This window comes from Nasonia vitripennis, chromosome 2 (assembly GCF_009193385.2).
Source record: "Nasonia vitripennis strain AsymCx chromosome 2, Nvit_psr_1.1, whole genome shotgun sequence".
NCBI lineage: Eukaryota > Metazoa > Arthropoda > Insecta > Hymenoptera > Pteromalidae > Nasonia > Nasonia vitripennis.
This window is the reverse complement of record NC_045758.1, coordinates 32,071,282-32,098,023: the sequence shown is the minus strand read 5'-3', so window position 1 is coordinate 32,098,023 and position 26,742 is coordinate 32,071,282. Positions and strand designations below refer to the sequence as shown.

The following is a 26,742-nucleotide window of genomic DNA, read 5'->3' as shown; positions in this document are numbered from 1 at the left end:
AACCCCATTCGCCGGTCTTAAAACTCCGAAATTCGAGAATACGTCATTTGTGTAACTCGGAGCATCAGCGGGCAAAACAAACCAGCGCGGCGGACCGACGAAAATCTCCAACTCTCTCGCGCACACACACGCTAAACAAAAAGCAGCAAACCCGGCAAAACAGCCCGCGCGCAATCCGGGGTATAAATTTCTCCGGCAACATTTTCAACGTCGCGTGTGTACTTCCAGCAACGTTTCGCCTCGAACAAAAGAACGAACGGAGGAAAAAAGCAGGAGCCGAGCACGTCAGAGGAAAAAAAGCGCCGAGACTGTGGAATGAGTTCCGGCGAAACATACCGTGACAGCGAAACACTTTCCCTTACGGGGACATTGATTGGCGAGTGTATAACGAAGGGAAGGAGCTGCCGCCGTCGCCGTTGCTGCAGAGAGGAAAGAAACTCGCTAGCGCGCGCGCGTGAGTCAAGCTGCTGCTACGGTCGTCGCGCGGCGACGGCGGGGCGCGTGTCGCTCTCGCCGAATGTTTTTAGGACGGCAGATAGAAAGCCAGGCCTTCATGCATATTCAACGGCACTCTCAACTCCTCCGTCACGGAGGGAAAGAACACCCCCTATAAGCACCCGATCCCCTCGCCGCGGCTCCCCTCCTCTCTGCACCCTACTTCTTCTGCTTCTTCTTCTTCTTCGTCGGCGTCGACTCTATACCCCTTCGAGCGAACGGGAGAGAAAGAAAGAATTGGTTTATTATATACGAGGGTTGGAAGCCTGCGAGGATAATTAAAAAAACTTTACTCCGCGGCGGCGGGAGCGACGATCGGGAAATGGCGAGGCTCTTGTTAGCGCCGTTGGTATACACCAGTACAAGCTTCTTGTACTTTTTCAATTTCGAATATTTCATTGTAAAAAGAAAAGGCTCTGCCCTGACCCATTTAGAGTAGACAGCAGCGATCGATCGGACATTTTTCAGCGCTGAGGCTCGCGCGCGTCGGGGTCTCGAGTTTATTATCGCATCTGGCAAAGTGATTCCTCGGGACTTAGAGATTCGTGCTTTACACATCGTCTCTTCGGCACAGAGACGCACAGAGCTCGAGAATAGGAAGGAAACGTTCGGTTACGACGGCGATAAATTCGAAGGGAGGATTTCGCGGTTGAGAACTGCGGAAGCGGCGGCGGAGCCAGACTACAGAGAGAGAGAGAGAGAGAGAGAGAGAGAGAGAGACCCTCGCGCCCGGGGATTGATATCCCTCGCATTGGCCTTTGATATCCTCCCTCGCTGCATCCATCTCTCCCTTACTTTCCCTCTCGCGGCTCGTCGACACCCCTTTCGCCGCTGACTGATCGAACTACAAGCTGCCGCTATCATGTGCGGATAATTGCTTTTTCTCAGCTCCGTCTCTCTCGTGCGGTTTTCCAGCTAAACACACCGCGTACATGGGCTCTTACACGTTATATACTTCCACGGAAGAAACAATCTCCTCGGGAGGATGCTACGGGACAATCGATATCAGCGAGCGCTGCAGCACAAAGGAGGGCGAGGCAAGATACAGGGAAGAGCCGCGCATGTGTCTATGTGTATATAAGCAGCGACTACGAGCACGGCTAAGAAATAGCGGTCGAGGAGGGGGTGGAGCCTCATATTTTGCTCATTAGCGTCAGCATCGTCGTCGTCAGCGTCGCCGCCACCGGGACGCCCTTATACTCGGCAAGCCGCAAGCTGTACACCGGAGAAGGACCATCCATCATCTTGTCCTCTCTCGCTCTCTGCGCGAGATGCCTTGCTCTCTCTCTCTCTCACTCTCTCTCTCTCTCTCTCTAGGCGACGAGGTCCACACCCCTCTCGTTGCAGCCTGAGGTATGCTCGCTTTGCTTATACCTGATCTTGGGGGCGGTGAGTATTTTTTTTTCCTCCTCTAGGAGGCGGCTGACGGATCGTCCCGCGGTGACGATATTGATTTTTTTTGTTCGCTAGAGCTGGTCAGTGACTCGTGTCTGTCGTACATTGTAAAATTGTAAATAACACCCATTTAATGTACATAAGAAAAAAATAACGACTTCGTTATGGAAAGGCTATAGCCAGCGCGTAGGACGGAATAATTAATTCTTCCAACACGGAATCGACTTTTACGAGTCCAGTCTACGACGACGGCGACGACGCACAGGTGTGTATCTATACACGTACAAACAGGCTGCTGCAGCCGAGTCGTGTTTCACGGAGAGCTTTGTTATCGTTTGAGCAGCTTGTTATGCAAATTGCGCGCTCGCGAGTCGTATACCTGTTTTCATATAGGTGCCAAGTGCATTTCAGATTTATAGGTCGGCGTAATAAAGTAACAGGCGGAAGAATGCGAAAATCTTATGCAACGCCACACGTTGTAACGTGCACCAGTTATATGCATTAGCAGTATAAGCGTGTAGTCCACCGAAGGGGGTTTATATTTTTTGCGATCACTAGCAGCGGCACCTGCTAAACGAAATTGAAAATTTTCGACGCGAACTTTTCAATTTTTCCAAATACTCCGCCACCCCTTGCGTGTTATCAACGTTCGGCCGCTCGTATAAGGTCGCGCGCGCGCGTAGCAATCAAAGCCTCCCGCGGACAAATCAAAAGCTCGCTCTCGGGAAAATGCATTCGCGCACGCGGGAGCATACGATGCCGCCGCCGCCGAGTGAGTGAGAGAGCAGTAGCAACAGCAGCAGCTACTTTCGCATGAAATCCGTTTTTAGCGACAGATCGTAAAGCGATTTATGTGTACGACCGGCTGTATAACGGCCCGAGGACGGTAAACGGCGCTCGCACGCCCAGGAGCAGCCCTACACACATACACGTTGATGCTAAACTTCGTGTCTATGTGTGTATGTATATATGCGCGAGTTCCATACTCTCTTGCGCGAGCGTATACGCGGTTAGTCGTCGCGTAAACGGCTTTATTACTCGCGCCGTGCGGCTCGCGTGCCGCCTAGTTATACGCTTCAATAGAAAAATCATAAACGCGATCGTTTCTTTGCTTAACGTCGACGACTTGCGCGAGCTGCTGCTGAGGTAAAAATGGCCTGGGAGCTGCTGGCTGGATAACGACTCTTTTTTATCGCGAGCGAGCCTCGTCGTCGTAGTCGTATTCTTTTGTTGGCTGCGAACGCGATATGATTTTCTATGTGGGAGCGACGATGGCTTCGATGTGGCTTGTATGAATTACGACGATTAGCCGCCGCGATTAGGATCGAACAAAAGGGATTGCAGAAACTGTAAAGTCGAGCATAGCGACGTTGTGTGTAGTAGCTATTGGCCTGAGCCAGTTTGATTATAGAACTATGCTGCTATAATATCACATCTCTGCCGCACAAGGCAGCAGTAGGTACGTTGCACCATCCTCATGACTACGCTAGTCACGCCCTCGCGCGCGCATGTGTCTGTTGAAACAAGCGCGTGTGTCAATAAACGCCTTTAAAACATATAAACTCTCGGCGCGAGTGAGGAGAGCCTCTTGAAAAATACTTTGATACTTTACGATTTACGCGGCCCTTTTGTTTTGCCTATGTCGACAATCGATCGGTGAATCGAACAATCGAACAAAATCATCATCATCGAGCGAGCAAAAGCGTCGCAGCTAGCGCAAACATCGAAAATACAAGCCACATCCGAAGAAACAATCAGCCCCGCGTACGTCCTACATCACAGAGCCGGCGACCTATACATCCAGCTCCTGTGGTAAACTGCGTAATGGTACGGTAAACCCGAGCTACTGCTGCATCGCTGTGTGCAGCAGCAGTAGTAGCAGCGGCAGTAGCATCACGCAGTCTCCGGGCTCAGTCCAAGAGAGACAGAGAGAGAGAGAGAGAGACAGCGGTACAGCGGGTGGACCTGGTGGTGCCCATGGAAACGCTCGCGCAGGCGCTTAGCAACTGCAACCCTTAACGCGGCTATTCGACGGATCTCTCTCTCTCTCTCTCTCTCTCTCTCTCTCTCTCTCTCTCTCTCGCTCTCGCTCTCGCTCTCTATGGCTGCCGTCTTCGCCCTCCGACGCTTCTGCCGTTCTGTCTCTCCCCTTAATGCTCGCACTAAACACCCCATAGCTCTGGCATGGATGGCTTCCCTCAAGATCAGCGTGCGGGTCATTATGATGGCTTTTTGCGTAGGCTCGAATCGGAATAAAACATACGCATGAACTAACGGTGCATGCTGAGCATCGATTGAGACGTGTTTATGCAGATCGGCGAAACACCTGGCGGAAAATTGATTTAATGCGCAGCTCGTAATTCTAAATGCGCACGTCTGATGGCTGCGAAAGTGAATCTTCGACTGTACTACGGGCAGACAAAGATTCTCTCTCGCGAGGCTAATTTTGTTCTCTCTCTCTCTAGCGCGCGGCACTTAATGAATAACGGTATTTTTATGTGTCTAAACGCGTATCTTAAGAGGCAATCTTACACGACACTGCATGAATATTAAGATGCGCGCGAGAGAACAGTAAGTGTGCATGTACATCTCTCTGTAGCTCACGAGTTACGTAACACTGGCAGTGTAATTTATATAGATCCTAATGCAATTAAAATGCTTATTTGAAATTGAAATAAGTTAGGAAACGTAAACATGACATAGAACGTCCGTGAACTCGTCCGATTGTTTTGCGCTCGTTCCGTGACGAAATGACGAGCTGTATTGCCTCACGCTCATACTCTGTATATACTTGCATCGAATCGCGTTGCTAAACATACGAGCGCGCACGCATTAATTCGTAGGTCATGAGAAAACATTCCAATTTCACTTTTTTCTCCTCTTTGTCTCGCTCCTAACCGAGAACAAAAAAAAATCATATTTCGCGAGTGCAACGCCTACAATTATGCTACTTAATAATTTAATTTTATAAATCGCGCAACGCCACATTGTCGAAATCACGACGGCTCTTTGTTCGACGACCACTGCGGCACACAAAGACGCGCGCGCATCGAACGCAACGCGAATACAATTATATAGAGGCTAGTTCGGAGCGTTTCGCGTACACCCGCGCGCTCGCGCGCAGAAAACGCGAGGTAAGAAAAACAAACCACTAGAGGCGAATAATAAATCAAGCCGATAAAGATTTTCCACGCACATCCAAGTAGGGAAATCGAGTGTCGCCTCGCGCGACGACTACTCCTCGCGAGTGCGCGAAGAATGGAATCGACCTTCGGAAGCGTGACGGCCAAGCCACGTGCCGAGCGAGCGAATGTGTGTGTGTGTGTGTGTGTGTGTGTGTGTGCCCCGGCAATATCGCAGCGCGCAGCTTTATCGCGATCCACGCGATCCCAGCGCGTTTCAAGGTAAAGAAGTCTCCGTGCGCGAGCCAGGAGAAACTACTGCTGCACGCATACGGGATAGAGGCTCGAAAATCGAATGCGTATAACGTGTAATTGAATTTAAAAATAATCCTCGTGACACGGCTATTACACCGAGTGCGCGTAATGAGGCGGATTTAACGCGTGAACGATTGGTTCGTGTATTACTGAATTGTAAAATCACCGATAAATAAATACACGCAGTCGATCGCGATAACGATGATTTTCAGCTGACCGCACTCGCGTTTTAATATGAACCCACGAAATGTAAGTGTCTGTAATGAGTCGTTACGTTTTTACGCTAGACCCGTCATTTAATCGTGAATTAATAACCGCGCGATCAGCGGCGTATTTAAATAATCCGAATATGCAAAATAAAAGCTGCAGCGCACGCAATATGCTGCTGCTGTGCGCGTTTACGTATATCCTCCGCCTCGCTGCTCGGCCTAACAATCCTAAAATGAGCGCTATTACAGCGCGAGCTTCGAGTTGGAGGAGGAGAAAAAATCCGAAACCACCGCGAAAATTGCAGCAGATCTTTCTCTCCCCCCGCGTTTGTTGACATTGACCAGAGAGCGAGTAGCACAGCCGCCGAGAAGTCTGTGGGAAGATCCTTAGCTGCTCGGTCGAGCGTTTCAGTTTCGCAACGAGAGTAGAGCATAATAATTGGAGAGTATGCGCGAGTCTGTATGTACAGGCAAAAGGCTAATTCGGCATTAGCTCTCTCTCTCTCTCTCTCTCTCTCTCTCTCTCTCTCTCTCTCTCTCTCTCTCTCTCTCTCTCTGCAAAAGTTCCGCGAGCCGGAAAAATGTTTACGAGATGCGTGGTAGCTAGCTAGCACCGTGAGGAGATAGACCCATAAAAATGCTAATCCTTATCGACCGGCGCTGGCGCTGGCGCGATGGGGAAACACACAGAGCGCCGTCGCTACTACCGCCTGCATGCCATTAGCCCAGAGACCTCCCGCGCACAAACAGTGAGTTTCGGATGTGCCGTCGTTCTCGAAAATCGTTATATGCGAACCTGCTGCTGCTGCTACTGTCTGTTTTTTTTTCGCTCCGTGTGTCCGATGCGCGTATTTCGGCTCTCGTCGCGATAAAAGTGGGTTTTTAGCGCTTGTTACGTTTCGCTCAACACGCCGCGACTGAATATCAAACACGATGCTGGCTGTATGTGCTTTATTTATGGAATTTATAAAATTCTTTCCCTGCTCGTGTATTTTTTAAAAGCCCCCGTCACACGGCTGACCGATTCGGTATTTTCTACTTGGCCGCAATATAATAATCAAAAGCGCTGTCGAGCAGTCAGCCGAGCGTGACGATTAAAGACGTCGACAGGACGCTAATGAAGTAGGCGATCTCCAACACAGTGGTGCGCAGTAGCTCGTCGCACAAAGGAAAATCCGAGACTGTGCCACACTCGCGTCACGTAGAGAGAGAGAGACGACGACTACGACGACAGCAGCGCGACTAATCTCCGATACACAGAGAGAGAGAGAGAGAGAGAGAGAGAGAGCCAGGATCGGATCCATCAATCTAGATTATAATTAATTGATAGGAGCCAGCGACCACCCCCTGCGGTGGGTGGCGCACAGCATCCGCGGAATTGCCGTATACAGAGAGAGAGACAGACTTTCTCGTCGTCGTCCGGTGTATTGCACCGAGAATTACCGAAGGGTGTGTGTGCAGAAAAGGGAGAGAGAGAGAGAGAGAGAGAGAGAGAGAGAGAGAGAGAGAGGACTTGACTGTCGGTCGGTCTGTCTGTTGTCGACTCTTTATCGCGCCCCCGGTGAGTCGTCTTATGCATCTTTCATGAGGCTGGCATCCAAGGGGTCCATTCGCGCTCGCGCACGCGCATGTGTATGTGTGTATACGTTCCTCGACTGCCACTACTGCTACCCTCGACTCTCTTTTCATTTTATTCTTTCTTCTGTTTCTGTACGCGCGTCGCGCAGTATAGCTGCCGAGGAAAACCTATCGCGGAGCCATTTGTGCGAGGATAAATGCGAGAAAGAGGACTGCGTGAGTTGTGTCTCTGCCCCCGAGCGAAGCGATCGGTTTTTCTGGGGGGTACACCGATCACCCCTTTTTTTCTCTCCCCGGCCTGTTTATGCCTCGCTTTTGGGGAATTTCTATATCTCTCATTCTCTGTTTGTCCTGTACAATGAAAGGGTTGACACACTACTCGCAGTTGGATTATTTTCAACGAAACGGGATATAATACTCCTGATCCTTGGGGAGAAAGATCCGTGTATAATTGAATGGGTATTTTCGCAGTGAAAAACTTTCTCTCGTCGACGAGGAGGACGACTTTGTGATGATACACTAATTGTGTACAGTCAAAGTCGCGACGATAAAAAGTTTCAGCGGAACAATCCTTTGACGGGCCAAAGCTACATGTATATAGGTACGCTGAAACCTGTGCTTAATTACGCTACACAAGAAGTTTCAAGGGCTTTTTATATTTCTGCAAGTTACGAGACATCCTCGCGGCGACTGCCGCCTTGCCGCTTTATCCCGTCTGTTTTTTACGAGCGCTCGAAAGCAAGATTTCGAGCTGTATACCCCCCTCTGAAGCACATAAATACGGCATAGCCGAGAGTATAAGGACTTACCGCTCTGAGTGAATCCGAATTTCGCCGTCTACGCTCTGTGACTCATCCTCTCTCGTATCGCGTTGCGACTCTGCCTCGAAATTTACGTTCCTTTTTTCCGAGGGTTCTGGAACAAAAAACATTGTAATTTCCATTAGTGTATTATTCATCTCGCTGCAATCTCTTATCTCCCGCTGGAAATTAAAAAAAAAGTAAAATAAAAATAATGTCCGTCAAAAGATCGGACTGATGCCTCTCCTATCGCCCGGTAAAAACAAACGTCGAGCCATCCTCTTCTTTTAAAAAAATAAAAACCAAACAGCGGGAAAACCCTTTTTAAATTTATCAGGCCCGACGGTTGCGGCAAAAAAATACATATATATATACCCGAGCGGATGAGTTACAGCGCAGCAGATTCCGCGGGGGTACATAACGCGCGGATAGAGAAGACAGCCGCATTACGCAAACGTATCACGCTATGTGGTCCAACGGAAACAAACAGTGCCGAGAGAGCCCCGCAGGCACTTGCTCCGCTTCCCCTCTCCTCCCGCTCGCATAAGCAAATGCGCCGCAGCTGACTATACCGATTTCGAGTTTGCGCCGCTGATTATCATCCCATTGATGGGGTAAAATTTCGAATTTCACACACACTCACACACACAGAGACATTGCTGGGAGTGAATGTATGTAGGCTCGTGCACGATGGAAGATAAGCGCGCGGGTCGAGAGAGCAAAACGAAGAACGGGATAGACAAATAGAGACCGATAAAAAGCAGCCCAGGAGGAAGAATCGAGAGAGAGTGTCGGGGACAGTAGGACGTGGCAAATAACGATGAAGAGCCGGAGCAGTCGCGGCGATGAGAGAGGGAGTGAAAAAAGAGAGGGAGAGAGAGAGAGAGAGGCAAGCGATCGATGCCCGTACACCCTTCCCAACGGCCGTCATGGCGGCGCATGCAAATCAGCATGGCGCCGAGACGCCCCCGCTACTGCTCTCTCCCACCCTCTGGCGCTACCCCTCACTTCTCCTACTACCCCTTTCTCTCCCTCCGCGAGGTATACGCGCTCTCCGACAAAACCGTGTGGCATCGACCAGCCGCGACGACACGGGCTAGGTATTTTGTCCTCTCTCTCTCTCTCTCTCTCTCTCTCTCTCTCTCTCTCTCTCTCTCTCTCTCTCTCTCTCTCTCTCTCTCTGGCTGCGGAGCGAGCCGTCTGCTGTGCTGTGTGTGTGTGTGTGTGTTTCGTCGGTGTTAACACGAGCCCGCAATCCCGATGAATTTCGAGAAATGTCGGCCGATCCTTGTCGCCGTCCCCTGCGTGCGCGTGTACGGCTCCGCGCGGCGACGAGTTGCTGAAAAATGTTCCGGGCTTTCGATCCTCCGAGTTTTATACGCATTATACACTGCTTTATAATTCTGATTTGAGCTATCAGTTGAGGATATCGATGAACGTCGAAACGTAAAGTTGCACAATACCGATAGGCTCCGACGTTTTTACGGCAACCTTTCCTTACCCTTGAAACTGTTTTCAGCCCGCCTATTCTAAAGTATCGCTCAATCGCGCAACAACAACAACGGCTCTCGCGCATCGATCGATACACACACATGTACGGCGCTTCTGATGGCTCGTATATATAAATCTCTCGCATTCGTTTCCAGAATCACTCGCGCGCGCGCGCGCTGTGTATCTCTCTCGCCGATCGAATCCACCTCTCAACGAATAAAAAATGAGCTGCACACACGAGCTTTCGATTCGCGCCGGGCTGCTGGTTCAAGGAAACCTGGAAACGGGGAAAAACACTCCTTTTTTCTCTCTCGTTGTTCCTAAGAAAAATTAGCCGTCGCAGTGCGCGTCCTTGAATCAGCCGATCCACGGGGGCATTCTTCGGCCGATTTCATAACCGATCACTCTCTCAGTCACTCAGTCGAGTGTGCACAATCCGCGGAACGACCAATTAAAACTGTTCCGAGCGCAATTATTGAATTCCTCGGCGACGATCGATTCGTTATTAGCGACGAGCCGCTGTTTACTTACGTATAATACTACTTGCGCGCGGTTAGATAATAATCTCTCGCAGTGTCTCTCGCGCGCGAGCGCGGGGAGAGCCTAGAGGAACTTCTTGCATTTTTCCGTGGCTCCGGGCTACGGAGCAGCGCGCGAGGCATTTAATAATAAAGTTTCGCCGAGCAATTCGAGAAATGCCTTAACGAGATTCTTATATACGTGCGAGACCGAGCTCCGGCTCGCCTCTCTCGCTCTCTGTGTACTATATAGGTATATTCTAGCGCTGCAGAGTACTTGTTGATCGTAGCGAAGTTAAGTCATTGATGTATTTGACGCAACGTCGACTTTTTTTCCATGTACGCGAACCGCAATATATACGTAATCTTGTAAATGTTCGAGCGATCGTATAAAATTTCTGAATCATCGCGCGCACTTCCAATCAGATCCGCCGCGGTCGAATGGAAAAAATGCGTTAAATCTCGTTACACACCTGCGCAGAGAGAGCGGCCGGAAAAAAGAGAGCTCACCTCGCGCAAAGCCATTTTTACAGGCCGCGCTCGAACAAAGGCTCTCTCTCTCTCTCTCTCTCTCTCTCTCTCTCTCTCTCTCTCGCTATTTTCGTTCCATTCAATACCGCGTAAAAGCTCCATTCCCACTTATCCAATATTCCAAAATACGAAAAATATTCGCTGCGGCCCGCGCGCGCGTCGAAAAAAAATCGCCCGACCAGCCGAAACGAAAGAGCTTTAACGCCGGGCGCTGTACAGGCGCGTGTACACACACTCACACACTCGTAAAAATCAGTAACAGTGGTAAATGGCCAAAAATAGTCGGACCGCTGCGCTGCCGATTTCGCTAGTCCGATTGGCCTTCTCTCTCTCTCTCTCTCTCTCTCTCTCTCTCGCTCTCTACTATACCGTACAGAAAGGGAGGAAGCGCGCGTGCCGTCGCATGTGGCGCCGTGAATATGCGAGTGAGAGCGAGAGAGAGAGAGGGAGATACGGCGGTCGTCGTCGTAGTAGCTGCTGCGGCGCATTTGAATACGCGCGAATAAATGCATAATAATTAGGTCAGTTTTGCTAGTCAGCTGATTCAGGTCTGCCGTGCTCTGCTGCTGTTCTCGGCCCTAAACCGACGAGTATAGGCTCTGTATTTGCTGATGTTTCGGAGGTGTGTGTGGGTCCTGCGATCGTTTCGCATACTTTTCTTACTAAGGATAAAGTAATTGATTTATGCTTATTACGGCTGACAGGTGTGTGCGACGATACACTCGAAAATTCAATTTCATTCGGAAATTTCCGAAACAATAGGCATCCGCGCGGCCGAGAATTTTTGAGCGAATCCACGCGCGCGCGTTTTTTGCAATTCAAAGTTTACGGTTATTGAACCTGCTTGCACGCGTATGCGCGATTTTATCCGCGCGATTGTGTAAAAGTGTCGATATTTCGCGCCGCGACCGATACGCGCCTGATAAGTTCTCGAAGAGAGAGCAGCTCATTTCCTATTTTATAATGGAATTTAGGCTCGATCTTTTATGCATAAGCGCGCTAAAGCGAAAAGTGAACAAGTTATTTAGCGCGAGCTGACGAAACCATTAAAAATATCGCTCGTTCACGATAAGTTCTAATATACTTATAAATACGGGGGATAATTCCGGCTCGCGAGCTTTGCCGCCGAGAGCGTATCTAATACACGTGCGCGCATAAGTTAAACAGCGTATACGAAAGTCGTTAACAGAGTACCGAGTGTATTATATCAGCTGAATATTACATGCACTTAGGGGGCAATAATCGTTGAAACGAAAGAAAAAAAAGCCGTTTATTAAAAGCGTCGCTGCACAGTCGCTCGATACAGCCGCGGATTAAAATTCAATGCGCTTTCAACCGCGCGCGCGCGCTGTGTCTTCATCCGACGCACACACGCACTGCAGATTCAGCAATTTCCGACGGCTAAATTAAAAATATCCGTCCCTCGCACTCGCTCACTTTCCATCGCGAATAAAAGCAATTTCATTAAGTAAAAAAATCGATTCCCACCGCCGTTGTTTACGCCGAAAGGCGCATGCGCGCGCCGATTATCGACAAATTATAAAGCGGCTGTTTTCGCGTGCGCAGTTTTTTTTCTGCAGCGGCTTTAATTATATCGTGATTGGCTGCTGCCGACGCGCGTATACGATGACGCGGAGCGCAAGAAAAGAAGCCGTGCCAATTGCGAGCGTGCCAAAAGCGAGCCCTCGATTTATGCGGCCTCTAACTCGCGCGGCGCTGAAAGAAATTATTTAATCGCGCGGTAACCCGGAAAAAGATATCCCTCGCCGGAGGTTCTCTCCGGGAGAGAGAGAGAGAGAGAGAGAGAGAGAGAGAGAGAGAGAGAGAAATGGATGGCTCGGCTGGATTTATATCTCAGGATGCTCTTTCAGGGGACCGGGGTATTAAACGGTGGGACAGTTCCTCTTTTTGCGCTCACGCGGGAGCGAGTAGTGGAGATTTAGTAGCGGGTAATGCGAGATGGATTAATTAGGAGCGTAATAGTTTTCTCGATTCACGATGTAAGTTACGAGCAAGTGCGAAGCGTATTATAGTGGTGTACTTTCTCATTGTTCGCATTTCACAGCCGCGCGCGTGTCGCGAGAATCTCCGGCAATGGCATGCAAACATCGTACGTATCCTCTCTCTCTCTCTCTCTCTCTCTCTCTCTCTCTCTCTCTCTCTCTCTCTCTGCTGCTGCGCTGAAATTCCGAAAACTGGTCCAGGAAGCTTTTCAAAACCAGCTCCGACAAAGAGCCGCGCAGACGAGGAGAAAAGAGCATCAGGTAGTGACTCTATGGCACAAAGAGACAGAGCAGCAGCAGCAGCAGCAGCACCTTTGGAGTTTGAGTTGAATTTGACTCGCGAGGCAAGGCACGTAGCGGCGGCCGCGCAGCCCGCATAGCAAGCGGCCGGTTAGTTCGTCGGGCTGCGAGCCGCGTAGCCTCTAGCCTTGTGGTTTTATGCAGACACTGACCTTCGTGCCACTCGCACCGACGCCAGTAGTACTAGCGGCTCCCCTATTCCTCCTCCTCCTGTGCTCTTCTCCAGCGCGTGTGTGTGTGCGAGGTAGTCATCCCGCGCGCGCGACGCTAACGGGGAAAGTTTCAAATTCGGGTGCAAGGCCACTGGAAACGACGACGACGACGACGGAGAGGATCGTTCATCCTGCTGACTCGCAGTGAGAGGATTTTGCCCGTCCGTATGTATAACCCTTTTAGTATGTGCTGCCGCGTATACGTCGCTTGCGCGTTTTAGTTGTTTCTGGCCTTGGACAGCTGTTATTTTTTTTGCCGTCGAGTGTAAACATGTTTTGGTTAAATAGGCGCTACTTTCGCGGAGCCAAACCGAAGCGACTCTTCCGTCGATGCATCGATCGTGCGTCCCTGAGACGTTCGTCGTCGCGCAAGCGGAAACACATCGCCGCGACTGATGCACATCCGGCGTATGTATACCGATATACGCGTGATACAGCTCCACAAAAAGCGAGCCAGAGAGAAGCGAAGAAGAAACCTCCCCGTATCCCACATACATGTATACACCTTCTTTTCCAGTTGGCCAACAGCAGCAGCAGCTTTCTCAACTCGTTCTTTTTTCGGCGGTATACTCACATACACACACGGCGGCGAACAGTAGCGAGCATTAGCACACAATCGGACCGGCGACGCACAGAGCCGCGGGGGTCGGAGGTCAGACCGCCGCCATAGGTCCCCAAAGGCATTGTGTCGGCAGCAGCCGCGACTACGTTCTCACTGCTGCGGCGGCGGCGACTCTTTTGCCTCCGAAGCTATATACTGCTATTGTTCGAGCAAGAGCCGAACGGATGCTTCCACGCTTACGTGTCGCATCAGTTTGGCTGCTGTACGTGTGTACGTATATCTATAGGCATATACCTCGCTGGTACAATAAGACGCTCGTAGGTCACTTCTGTATTTATTAAAGAGAGCGACCGCCGCCGAATGAATGGGAGGGGGAGAGGGTTCCGCGAGAGAGTGTGTGTGTTTAATTTGAAAATTATGGTTTCGTACGAATTTGAAAGAAGAACCGCCATTCTGACGGTGTAGCGATCACGAACTATAGTAGCTGGATTTCTGGATAGCGACGATAGATGGCGCATGGCCATTTTCCTCTAACCCTCAGCACGATTTTCGCGCCGAGTCTAGATATAGCGGTGTGCCAACTACGCTAAATCAGCCTCGTTGAGCCTCCTGCTCGGTCCGCTCGTGATATAACTGCCTAAAGCTGTTGTGATTGAAAATTACTATTGTTGCAAGCTAAAAACTGCCTGATGATACAGTTTTCTCGAAAATAATCGCGAGTGAAGGTTTCGATCGAAGCGGGCAATTTACCCGAAAGCATGATAAAAAACTATTACAAAGTTCGAGAAAGATAGAGAGTCAGCGCAAGAAAAAGCGAGCTCCGCGGGCTCAAGTCTCTCTTTGTTCTTTATGTCATTGTGCGCGCAGAAGAGAGCTCCGCGGAGAAATATACGTTTCCAACTATAGCAGATGTATGAGCAGTCGGGAGGAGCGACGCGACGCAAGAGAGAGAGAGAGAGAGAGAGAGAGAGAGAGAGAGAAGAAACATAAGAAACGAAATACCTCGGAGCCATCGCTTTGTCTCTCGTCTCTTGCGAAGAGGCAGAGCAGTCGTCGTTTGATGGACAGTATATTGAAGCGTCGCTTCGGCGTTTGTCGATCCCGAATCCATCGGCTGCTGCTGCATCGATTCCAGCGATTTAAGGATCGGGGGACAAGAAAGACTGTCTCTCGCGGCTGCGTTTTCTTATATCTACGATTTCGCTCCCCGGACTCTTTTCGGTTGTCTTATCTTTATTAAGAATCTCCGCGCGGCGGTGCACCTATACGCCGCTCTATAGATTTATCGGGCATCAGGAGTGTCTCCATTTTCGAATCTTCCATATCCCCAAAAGTCACTCGCAGGAAGCGGCTAACGGCTCGTCCTCGAAAAAGTGAGACGATTTAATATCGCCCGCATCAGCTCCCGGCAAAGAAGTCCTCTCCTCGCGAGAAATATGAGCCGCGCCGCTCCGCATACGCAACGTGCACTCGATAACGAGGCCAAAATTCAGCCTAACAACCTTGCCCGGGCGTTAAATCTCGACGACGACGAGAGGAAACGGATCATGAAAATGAGGAGAAGAAGAAGCCGCGCAGTTTCATTGACGAATCGTGTGCGTGCCGGCCGCAAAAAACGCTCGCGCTCGCAAAACAATGGTCCAAGAGAGAAGGAGAACGCGCTAGCGCGACCACCCTCGAATCGCCTGCGAGCGCTTTTTGCCGGGCATTAATTGGCCCGCGGGCATAAAACGGCAGGAGAAATAAGAAGCTCCGGCGCTGCGGCCGCACACAGAGGCTCGTTTGCTGCGTTCGAAATAAACCTCTCTCTCTCTCTCTCTCTCTCTCTCTCTCTCTCTCTCTCTCTCTCTCTCTCTCTCTCTCTTGAGCTGACTCGCTCCTTCAACGACAAAAACTCGTCTAGAGGCTCGGGGCATCAATCGTGTCTCGCGAGCTCGATCCTTGTCGCTTTTCAATGATTCCGATCCTTCTCTCCCCTTTCTCTTTGTGCTCGCTCGCGATCTCTGCAGCGCAGCTTCATTCGTCCGCTGCTGCCGCTGCTGTGTGTATATTATGTGCTGCCGGCCTGGAATCCGGGCCCGGATTCTGCATTTTCGAAATTGCCCACAGACGAGGGAAGAGAAGAGATCAGTGTGTAGAGGAGCTTGTTCGAGGAGTGCGGGGCAAAAAATTCCCGGGCAGAGAGTCTCTACTCTCGTAAATAACGACGGGATAGGGTATATTGGATAATAATGCAGATGCGATTGGCACCTCGCTTAACGCGATTAATTACCTCCTTCGCGCGGAATTTATGCAGTGTATTGTTTAACGACTCCAACGAGCTGTGGATAGGCAAATACAAACGCCCGTGGATTTGTTTCCAGCAGCCCCTTTGTGAAATTTCCGGCGAAAAAGCTGCGCAGAGAGATACTTGCTCAGTGCAATGGGGGAGGACGAGAGCGAGCGAGCAACGCGTGCGCGGATAACGGCCGCTGTCTAAACACACTTTAAAGATTTGAAAACGTAATGGCGGCGGGCTTTAACGAGATTTGCATGTCACGGGCGCGCATCATATATCTGGATTTAGCGCAGCCGAGACTACATACACACACAGACGATCACACACAAGCGGAGCTTCCATCTCGTCGTCGTCGTCGTCGTCGTCGGTTCTTTGCGAGGACTCGACTGAACTCTCTCTTCCCCTACTGTTATACGTCGTTTGGGGTTGAATCTCGCGCGGCGAAGGGGTACTTTCCGGATCAGCGAAGGATCCAAGCGCAGAAAGAGAGACAGAGAGAAAGCTCTGGGTATACACACGGGGACATTAACACCGTCGGATTACCCAATGAACTTGAAACGTGATTTACGCGAGCCGAGAGCCGAGGACAGGACGATATATTTGCGCTCGCGCGGGAGAGTGTGTGCAGTGGTATAGTGGCTACTGGAAGACGAGAGAGAGAGAGAGAGAGAGAGAGAGAGAGAGAGAGAGAGAGAAAGGGGAGGCGCGCTGGCAAGACAAATCGTTCGGACGACCGTCGATATGCTAATGTGTACACGCGAATGCCGGATGACCCTGAAGATTAGAGGATAACCCGCGGTGGCGAGAAAGCGAGAGCTGTGCGGCTCTTCTTTCCTCCTCCTCCTTTTTTTGTGGAGCGAACTTTGCCGGCAAGCCGCGAGATAAAAAGCTATGAAAGTTTCTCTCAACAGTGGAACGAGTCGGGCACTGCGAGACGCGCCGGTTGACAAACACACCTATAATCAGCCCACTCGCCGAAACCGCAGCTCGCGTGAAAGGCGCTGCCGCATCTCGCGCGTAAAAATGTTACCCAACTGCTCAATTTCTTACTCGAGACACTACTACTCGGCGGGTTTTTCAAAAATTGCGTAACGCGCACCGCAAACGATACACACCTCTCGCCCTTTTTCTCGCTAACGATATTTGCATAAGACTACATTTTCAATTCCGCTCGCTCGACGCGCATCCGCCTATGCAGAAAAACCGGCCGCCATATAATTACACACACACACACACACACCGCGTACGCGCACATACGCGAGCGAGCGACAAAAGCGACGGCGCTCATGTAAATGCTCTCCCGACTTTCTTCGCCGATCCTCAAAACTGGCATTCCAAAGAAGCGCGTGCGGCTGCGCAAAAAAGACCGATCGCTACTCCCGAAAAACGAACGAGTCGAGCGCTACTGCTATCCATAGCCGGAGAAAGTCCCCAAAGGCAGAAAAAAGCCAAACGAGCGAGAGAGAGAGAGAGAGAGAGAGAGAGAGAGAGAGAGAGAGAGAGAGAGAAACAGACGCAACGCACGCGCAATACATGCGTCGAGTCCTCTGGGCGCATAATGGGGGTGTATAATACGCGCGCCGCCCGGCCCAAGACAATAGGGGCATTGTGCGCACACACACACACACAGGTAGATATTCGGCGGGCCGTAAGCTACCGCGCGCGAGAGGGAGTGAGAGAGAAAGCGTTCGCGTCGTTTGGGCATATTGACAGACTAATGATCGCGCGGAACAAAGGCCAGAGACCGTCACGTGGTCGCGCGGTCACGTGGTCATGTGATGGACCGTTTCCGCCGTCGACGCGCGCTCGCGGGAGAGACACAGAGAAGCTAGGACTAGTGGTGTGTAGACTGGGACTGTCTGCCGCCGCCCTCAACCCCGACGCGCATCGATCAGTCAGACCGCGAGCTATTTTGCTGCGAGAGGCCGGTGCATGGCGCTTTGCATTTTTTTTTGTGGTGCAGCGTTCGGTTGCACTGACGCCGGAGCTTCTTTTTGCGGCTTTGCGGGAGACCAGCGCGCCGACGAGGTTTGATGAAATTGTTTTTTTATTCGCGCGTGGATATAGAAAAGTTGTTGAATGAGCAGAGGATTACCGACTTTTTATTGATCAGTTGCAGGTACACGACGCATATACGACTCCAGCACGGATCACTTTGACGGGAAACATCGTGCGGGTACAAGCGAGTCGGGCGTATCCTCAGGTGAATACGGGACGTTAACGCGTTGTTAAAAGCTATATCTGCGGAATCATTGATACTGCGGGGCTGGAACACTACTGCCGCTGCCGCCGCTGCTGCTCCTGCTGGAGGGTGGCTTTCAGTGTCGAATTTACCGCAGCCCCACACTGTCGCCGGCTTTGCGCCATTGGACGAGCCGCCCGCGGCAAAGGGGAGCTAATGGCATTTGGATTTGCCTTGGGAAGGGTTGCGGGACTCTCTGTGTCTGTGTGCGTTGGCTCCTTTTAAATGCATAAATAATGAGCGCTGGCTGAGTTATTGGCTTGTTTGTTTATACCGGAGAATATTGCAATAACAACAATTCTAGGAGGCTTTAAACGATGAATTCTCGCAAAACATCGTTCTTATTATCGTCTGTTTGGCGGTGGTGTAAGCAGCAACAGCGGCGGAACCGTCGAGCAAAGCTACTTAATTAATACGAACCGCGCTACTCGCACATTCCCCCCTTCTCGCGCGCATCCCGCTCTGTGTTTCTCCGTTTCTCTTTCGCTCACACTCTCTCTCTCTCTCTCTCTCTCTCTCTCTCATTCGTTATTCAAAGGGTCTGGAAGTTCGCACTTGGGTATCGAGGGAATTAGCCGTTCTGCGCGTCGATGATTGCCGCGATAGCGTTAATTACGCAGCCATTTTTTCCACGACAGATTGAACTGTCAGGAGACAAAAGAGAACTCGTCGCTTCATTATCGAACAGGAGCCCGAGGAGAGTCGTAAGCAATTTTGCCGCGGGAGAAAGCTTTTCATAAGCGACGGATTGGCTCTCGCTCCCCCGACACCGACTCTGTCGAGGAATTCGCTCTCGTTGACGTCTCACTCGAACATTTTCTCCGACGAATCTCCGAACAAAGGGGTATCGCTCTCGCGGTATCAAGCCGCCGCCGTATCCATCGCTCCTCGCACACGTACTCTCGTAGGCGGCGCTAGCTCGAAAGAGGGATAGCTCGACGCTGCGCGCGCACACGCGCACACACACACACACACCGAGGGGGGGAAATAGAAGCCGCTAATGAGGCCGTGTGTAATTAGGGAGCTCTCGCGGCCTAATGAAGCGCTTACCTACCTCTACACGGAGGGAGAGCCTTACGAGCCGTGATGCTAACCCGAGCCCTCCGAGACTCCCGCGTGTGTGTGTGTGTGCGGGTACGTGTATGCGAGTAGCCTTCTTTCCTCGCCGATCACGCTTGCGGACGCCCGAGTGAGAGAGAGAGAGAGAGAGAGAGAGAGAGAGAGAGAGAGAGAGAGAGAGAGAGAGAGAGAAGGGGATCGGGCCCGGAGATGTGAGTGGGCCCCGTCGCGCCGGCGACACCGAGGAGAGAAGATACACCTCCGCACGACACGCCACGCGAGCTGTGTGAGCGGCCGGGACCCATTACGGAATTAACCTTCCACGGATGCAGCAGCCACTTTGCTGAGGATTTTTTTGCTTTCTTTCTTTCCTTTGGTCCACTGATCGTCGTTTTATTCTCAGGTTTCTTTTACTTTTTTTGAAGGAGAGAAGCGCAGTACTCTTGATGAGATCGAGAGTTTACCCTCTATGAGTGCAGGTGGCGGAGAGAAGAGCAGTCAAAAATTGGTTGGTTCCTCCTTGTACTTTGAGCAATCGTTGCTTCCATCATCGATTATCGATCCCAATTAAAAAAAATCTGAAGTATGATTCTGCAAAGCCCTTTCGAGGAATAACGGCGGCGCCATACGGCGTGGGAAAGCCTAAAAACCTCCCACAATCGCCTCTCGCAGCGACCAGTAGCAGGCTCACGACTGGCCATGCTTTTATCAGGAACGTGTCAATGGATTAGCATCAGAAGATCAGTCGGATTCCCCGGAAAGTCTTAATTATTTAAGAGGTTCCAGTGCACGCGGACTCCCCTCTTATCTCTCAATTCGCTCTCTCCCGGCTTGCACGTGAAACTGGGCCCCTCGAAGAAGCAGCAGCAGCAGATAGAAAGTGCAGCAGGAGACGATCGCCCGTGGCTACCGGAATATCACGACTCCGCGGGCTTTTTAAGGATCTCGGGGCGCTTTATCTCGCGCGATTTGCATATTAAACTAACTCACGAGGCGCGCGGCATATTTTAACGCAAAGGCCTGAAATCGCTAAAACGGATAGATAACGCCGGGGATCGAGCAGTACTAACTAATTTTATTTGCGTGTCCTCCGATTATTGCTGCTTCTTTTTCCTTTTTGCTTCGAGACAGATAATTGCTCGCAGAGAAGAGAGGGACGCGGAAGCGGATTTTAATGGCGAGCGAACTCTAACAAGTCGCGCGTATCGCCGCGCCGACTCTTTTTAACTCGCTTCAAGAATGCCGCGAAGCCTTATGAATTTTTATGACTCGACCGGGCTTGTATGCGCGCACGTGTTATGATACTCGGCTTTTTATCGCTACGACGCGAGCTTTCGTGTAAATCAATAAACATAAATACTCAGGCGCGAGCGAGAGATCGCTCCTTTAATTGCTTTATAGAGCCATTACGCACACGCGCTGCGCGCGAGATTGAATTAAGCCGCGCGACGCTACACGGATTAATTTCGAATATATATATGTAATAACAACTATCACTTGATCGCTACTGCACGCGTAAAAAAGCGCAAAAATCCCGCAAGTAGAATTAATGCGGCGCGGCGGTAGCTGGCAGCGGCGACTCTCGCCCACCCCCCATTCCTTGTAATTACCCAAGATTATGCAAATAAAAACCCTCTCGAAAAATATTCCTTCAAGGGGTACGTGCAGGTCGCTCGGAGGAAGTGTATAGCGGCGCGATACGGCGCCAAAAAGTGCCGCGCGCGACACGCCATTATCCTAAGTTACGAACTAGAAACTTGGCGGAATCCTTTGCGGCGCGTATAAGTAAGTGCGGGTGCTAAAGCCGCACCCCCGCCTGCGCGATTCCGTGTGTCGTTCTCCCACCGAATTGCGCGAGCGAACAGGTTTTCGTAAACGGATTCGTGATAGGAAGAGGACTTTATTGAAAGTTTATGCTGTCCCGCGACTCGTGAACGCGTCGCTTTATTTACGGCGTCGTACACGGGACGCCGGTCTAATGGACCAAGCGAACTGCAGCGAATGGCTGGAAAGATGTGTCGGGAGATAGCTGCGTGGAAAGTGGCTTATAGGTAGGAAGAATTGCCGCTGCCCGCTTTATATATTTCGAAAATTGCCGTACGTAGCTCTCAGTTATTTATCGATTATCGACCCCCGATTCGACGAATAAAAAACAAGGCTGCCCGATAATATCGGCGATGTACGAGTGCAGCAGCAGTTCCGAGGAAGGCGTTACGTGTCCGAGCGTAGTTTTCGCTGTCGCCCGCGACAACATCTTAATTCCCGATAAAACGTATTAGAAGCACATGCGCGGAGCTCCTCGGAATTGGATCTGGAACTCGGATGGTCGCGGGACACGCAGGTATTCGCGGCCGAGAGATTAGCATCGCTATTCGGTCTTGAGTACACACGCGCGAAAGGAGAGATGCGCGAGCTACTGTCCTGGGCGCTACAGTGTGCAGCCCTTGGCTTCGATGCTGCGACGCTCGTTATCACGCGAGGAGTCTATAAAGGCTTCGCGCGTAAAAATTTATAGGCTACGATCGCCGCATTGCGCTGAGGTTGGCGATTTTTATTCATAATCGATAACCACTGATCAAAGGAGGCAACCGAAGGTTCGAATTACAAAAACCATAACTTTCGATCCTCGAGCTTGCAGAGATAGATATACGCCGACACATACAGCTGGTCAATTAAAACTCAGTCAGATTATCAAACTCGTTAGCCGCGATCAATCCAGCCGCTCGCTCGCGCGCGCTCGCGTCCATTAATACGATTCTCCGCAGCAGCAGCAGCAGCAGCGATTGATCCTTTATCTCATCACTCGAGAACAGTAGCTATTCGCACGCTCCATACCCACGACTATTATATAAAACCGAGCCGGCAGTAGTGGTAGTAGCGCCGCTGGCATAACACGGCATACTGCAGAGCAGCATTTGCATATCCGCCGGCGCATCAAAATGCGCAAGATGAGACAGACGGCAAATTCTCTTTCGTTGCAGGAATGTGAGAGAGAGAGAGAGAGAGAGAGAGAGCGTCGTTTAGCAAGCTAAATGACTGCTTACACTTGTACGTCACGAAGCTGATGAACATGTGTACACCGTGCTCTCTCTCTCTCTCTCTTTCTCTCTCTCTCTCTCTCTTTCTCTCTCTCTCTCTCTCTTTCTCTCTCTCTCTCTCTCTCTCTCTCTCTCTCTCTCTCTCTCTCTCTCTATGGGCTACTTTGCGACTTCATTATCGCTCTGTTTTTCGCGCATTTTACTGTATATTCGGGTATAGGCCGGCATATTTATATCAATTCATACGCGGCGCTCTCGGATTATTATGTAAATACCCGATAGGATCGCGCAGGGGCTATTGGCACCGTCATTGACGACGACGGTGACAACGAGGCTCTCTGAACCAATTATGACGTCAGACATGCTAAATCCTCGGCACTATCGCGGCAATTGCCGTATAACAGCTGGAGCAGGCACTTGCGCTCGCATACAGTGTATATTAGCGCTATCGCGCGGCCGAGGAAACGCGAGGCGACTGCCTGGGAACAGATTCTTTATCGAGATATCGAATTATAACTCGATCCGTCGACTGTGATTATAGTTTCTCGAAGAAAGAAGGCCGAATCAATGAACGTCGCGCGCAAACTCGCCACATCAGAGGGTTTTGATAGAACGCCTAAACATCAATCGGACTCGAAAATTGGGCTGTAATTTGAGTTTAGCCGCATGTATAAAGCGAGCCTTAGCTGGCTAAGTTTCGTCCCCGAGTCCTCGAGCGAATTCCTACGTGAAGACGGGCCAATAGATGACCGGGCCGACGTCGCGTCTAGCGGCGAAGAGCGTAGGTCGAGGCTGATGCATCTCGCTGAATATGTATGAGGCCCGCCGCCGCCGCGCGCGACATCCCGGCACACTACCACCACCACCACCACTACTACTACTACTACTGCCGAGAGACCGAACCACTATCTGCGGCTGATAGTGGCTATGCTCTATGTCTCACAGGGCTCCTTCCGTGGTATATCTATACGGCGCAGACACAGCGAGTAGAGCGAGCGAGAGAGCGTCTCCCAAAGGCGCCGGGAGAAACTCTCTGCTGCAGCGCTGCGGGGGTTATATCGCTCGCGCAAGAACCAGCCCGATGGAAACTCGAGCCTCAGCCATCATACACACTCTCCTCTATCTTCTCTCTCCCTCCGACTACGCTCTGCGCTGCTGTGTGTGTGTGTGTGTATGTGCGTGTGTGTGTGTAGCAGAGCGAGGATAGAGCGCAGGGCTGTGTGGGTGGATGGATCGAGGACAGCGTCGTTATCTTACACCGAGAGACAAAGTTACCTCGTAATTCCTTCGCGAACAGGTGCCGATGCCTACCGGAGACGACGACGAGGTTACACGCTGGTTATTGCTCTCGCGGCGTGCAGCGCCGATAAACCAAGGAGATCTCTCTCCCGCTGCAGCGTCTTCGTCTGCGGAGCGAAGCAGTTTGCAAGACGCGCGGAAGTGATTTTCGCTTTTGGATCGTCTTTTTCCCCAAAGTTTTCTTTTCAAAGCTCGCGAGCTTTCGAGAAAGTTCTGGTTTATGCTAATTCCCTGCAGCGCGGAACTTTGAAAACTGCCGAGATTTTTGTTTACGCGCGCGCGCGTGTGTGAGTATATACTGGATTATACTTTGATCCCTAACGCGAGCGCATCATTTATATGATCCACTAAACAGTCGGAATATCTCTTGCGAAGACGGCGTATCGCATCAGAGTTTTAAGCTCGTCTCGCGAGAGCGAAGCTATATACAAGCAGTACTCCTTCGGTTACGCCCGGCTTTTACAGGCCGTTGTCGGTCGTATAACGCCGCGCGCCAACGGCAACCACATACGAGATGAGCGATAAAAACACGAGCGCTCTATGCTTTACGGCCTTCCTTTGATTGACAAAAAGCTTTGGCATATTTCCTCGAGCCCGATATATACGTCGCGACTTTCTCGCGCTGTTCCGCGCACGTCGTTTTCTGTTACGCTTTCGGACAGATTTTGCAAGAAGTGCCCATAAGTACGGCAGCGAGTGAAAGTCTGAAGGAAACTGCCACGGTGTTATGGGCCTCTCCCTCGTTACGCGATAATTTCGGCTGTAACAGGGCGAGGAAAGTGACACCGCGTAATTGAAAATAATAGCTGTCGCTTCTGAAGAAGCAAAAGGGGAAAAAATCAAAACGAGCTATACACGTTACGACGTGATCGGGCTCATAACGCGCAGCGGCGAAAATCCCCGGCGTCAACTGGTCCGCATGCGCGAAAAAGCAGCGCGAGCGCGGCTGCTCGTTATAACCCGCCCCGTCCATTCTTCATCCGACCAATCGTCAATTCCTCTTTCTCTCTCACTCTTGGCAACTGCGTAATGCGCGTTGATTTTGCGAATGGCGAAGAGGGTGCTAACGCCACGGCTCGTTGAGCATCTAGGGGTCGCCGAGGGAAGGGTTGTAATAAAGCAGCGGGACTGCTACTCTCGGCGCGATAAAATATATCCTAAGCAGAGAGAGAGAGAGAGAGAGAGAGAGAGAGAGAGAGAGAGAGAGAGAGAGAGAGAGACTCGGCGCTTCATTACCGACTTCATCGCGGCGGCGGCGGCGGCGGCTAACCCTTTGGGGAGCAAAAATTCCGAAGCCGCAACGCGATTAACACTTCAGCGGTGCAGGAAAGGAATGCGCGCATAATTGGGAGCTACTCCTTTATCGCGAGTCCTCCGCTCTTGATACAGCTTCATTCGCAGAGTGCTTTAATAGCCTTTCACTGTCAATAATTAAGCATATCTCTGGGCCGGCGGCGGCGAGCTTTCTTTTATACTCGTGTTTATACGCGGGGACGCACAATATCGCGGAGAAAAAGAGGAAGAGAAAGAGAGCGATAAGTGCACGAGTAGCGCGAGAGATAGACGAGAGAGAGCTGCGCGTCGTAAAGTTTCACTGCGCGCGAGCGACAAACACTTGGAGAGGAGAGCGAGCGAGCGAGAGAGAGAGAGAGAGAGAGAGAGAGAGAGAGAGAGAGAGAGAGAGACAAAAACTTACCGCGAAAAGCCCGCCAAGTGCGGAAGAAAAATATAACGATCCGCGGAACGAGGAATAACGCGCGACTTTACTGCGTTCTAAAACTCCCATAAACCTTGGCTACGTCAAACTTTTCAATTCTACCGTTTGCCCGTATAGCATGCTAGTCTACTAGCTCCCCGTGTGCTTTTTTTCCTCGGCCTCCGCCGCGAGCTCGCTCTTCTATGCGGTTGCTGCTGGCGGGGCTTTTTTCTCGCGCCGCAGGAGAGCGAGGCTAACATCCGGGACTCGATAAAAGAGCTGAGGTATTACGGAATTGCGGAGAGAAAGAGAGAGAGAGAGAGAGAGAGAGAGAGAGAAAGTGCGCCGTTTAAAATATACGCGCGAGCGCGTGGTTCGTTCGAATTTGATTCGCGATATTCGGGCGGTGGTTTTTATGCGGCCAGATTTCATGCGACGCCGATTTCCGCTGGAGAACAGATTTGTAGGAGGAGACGGTGAGTTTATTAGGCGGATAATATGCCATTGGCTGTTTGACTCTCGTATGGGGAGTAAAATGCTTCCAACTAACAGCATGAGTGTCCCAAGTAGTGTGGATTCCTAAGTAAAGGCAGTTTTAGCACATGCCTCTACATGTGCACTGGTCTCGCAGGTTTAGATGAGGGAAGCAGGGAATCGCCTGTGCGCCACCTATATTCGCTGCCCAGAAACTCGAGGAGTTTAGGAGGTATAGAATCTCCCCTAGAATAGACTCAATAATTTCGCAATAACCAAATTCGTCACGATCGCAATCACGATATTTTCATTTTAATTTCAGATCGACTTTACAATCGGAATCTCGCATCCAACCAGGCGACAACCTCATCTCTCTCTCTCTCTCTCTCTCTCTCTCTCTCTCTCTCTCTCTCTCTCTCTCTCTCTCTCTCAAAAAAAAAAGAACACGAGACAAAAGTAGGTCGGAATAATGAGATTCTACTTAAAAGGCATCACGCGCAGCTCTGCGAACGAGTTCACTCTCGCGCAATACCCCAACATACAAACCGAGAGATCGAGTGTCGCGTGCGGATAACTTAGCGGCTTGCATTCTCATTGTCGCCTGTCTTTTTCGGTGCTTGCACAACTGGGACCCGGACTCTCTCTCCCTCTCTCTCTCTCTCTCTCTCTCTCTCTCTCTCTCTCTCTCTCTGTGCGACGCCGATAAGAATCTTAATACAGATCAGCGTTCCTCTGAGCGTATAATTTGCTTTTCGCTGCTCACCGGGACAGCTGTCGCATCCTTGTACACAGGCACCCCACACGAGCGAGGATCGTAGATGACGTCCGATGATGACGTCCGAGGCGCACGTACGCGAGTACACACACTTTGATCGTGTAGAAGATAAGTTTCGTCGGATCAAGGGTGTGTGTTATTGCGTGTGGAAAAAAAACTCGTTGCGGAATACACATCGAGAGAGAGTGAGAGAGAGAGAGAGAGAAAGTATTCTCGCTCCGACGCCTGACAGATTAGAGGGTGACGCGATAATTCCCGTTTCACCGGGCAGCTGTCAAACATGCATATTTGTCATCTTGACGAATTTTTCCGCTTTTTTCGTGCTAGCGGGCGAGCGTTGTTCTGCGCAA

At 50.9% G+C, this 26,742-nt stretch overlaps 1 long non-coding RNA gene across 4 annotated transcripts in view; it reads right to left on the bottom strand.

The window, feature by feature from the left end:
• LOC103315844 overlaps positions 1-26,742 on the bottom strand; it is a 373,598-nt gene that overhangs the window by 76,972 nt on the left and 269,884 nt on the right. For all 4 annotated transcript variants that reach the window (XR_004344579.1, XR_001728826.3, XR_004226837.2 and 1 more), the window contains one exon: positions 7,924-8,029. This is a non-coding gene — a long non-coding RNA (uncharacterized LOC103315844). The remainder of the gene's footprint in view (positions 1-7,923; positions 8,030-26,742) is intronic.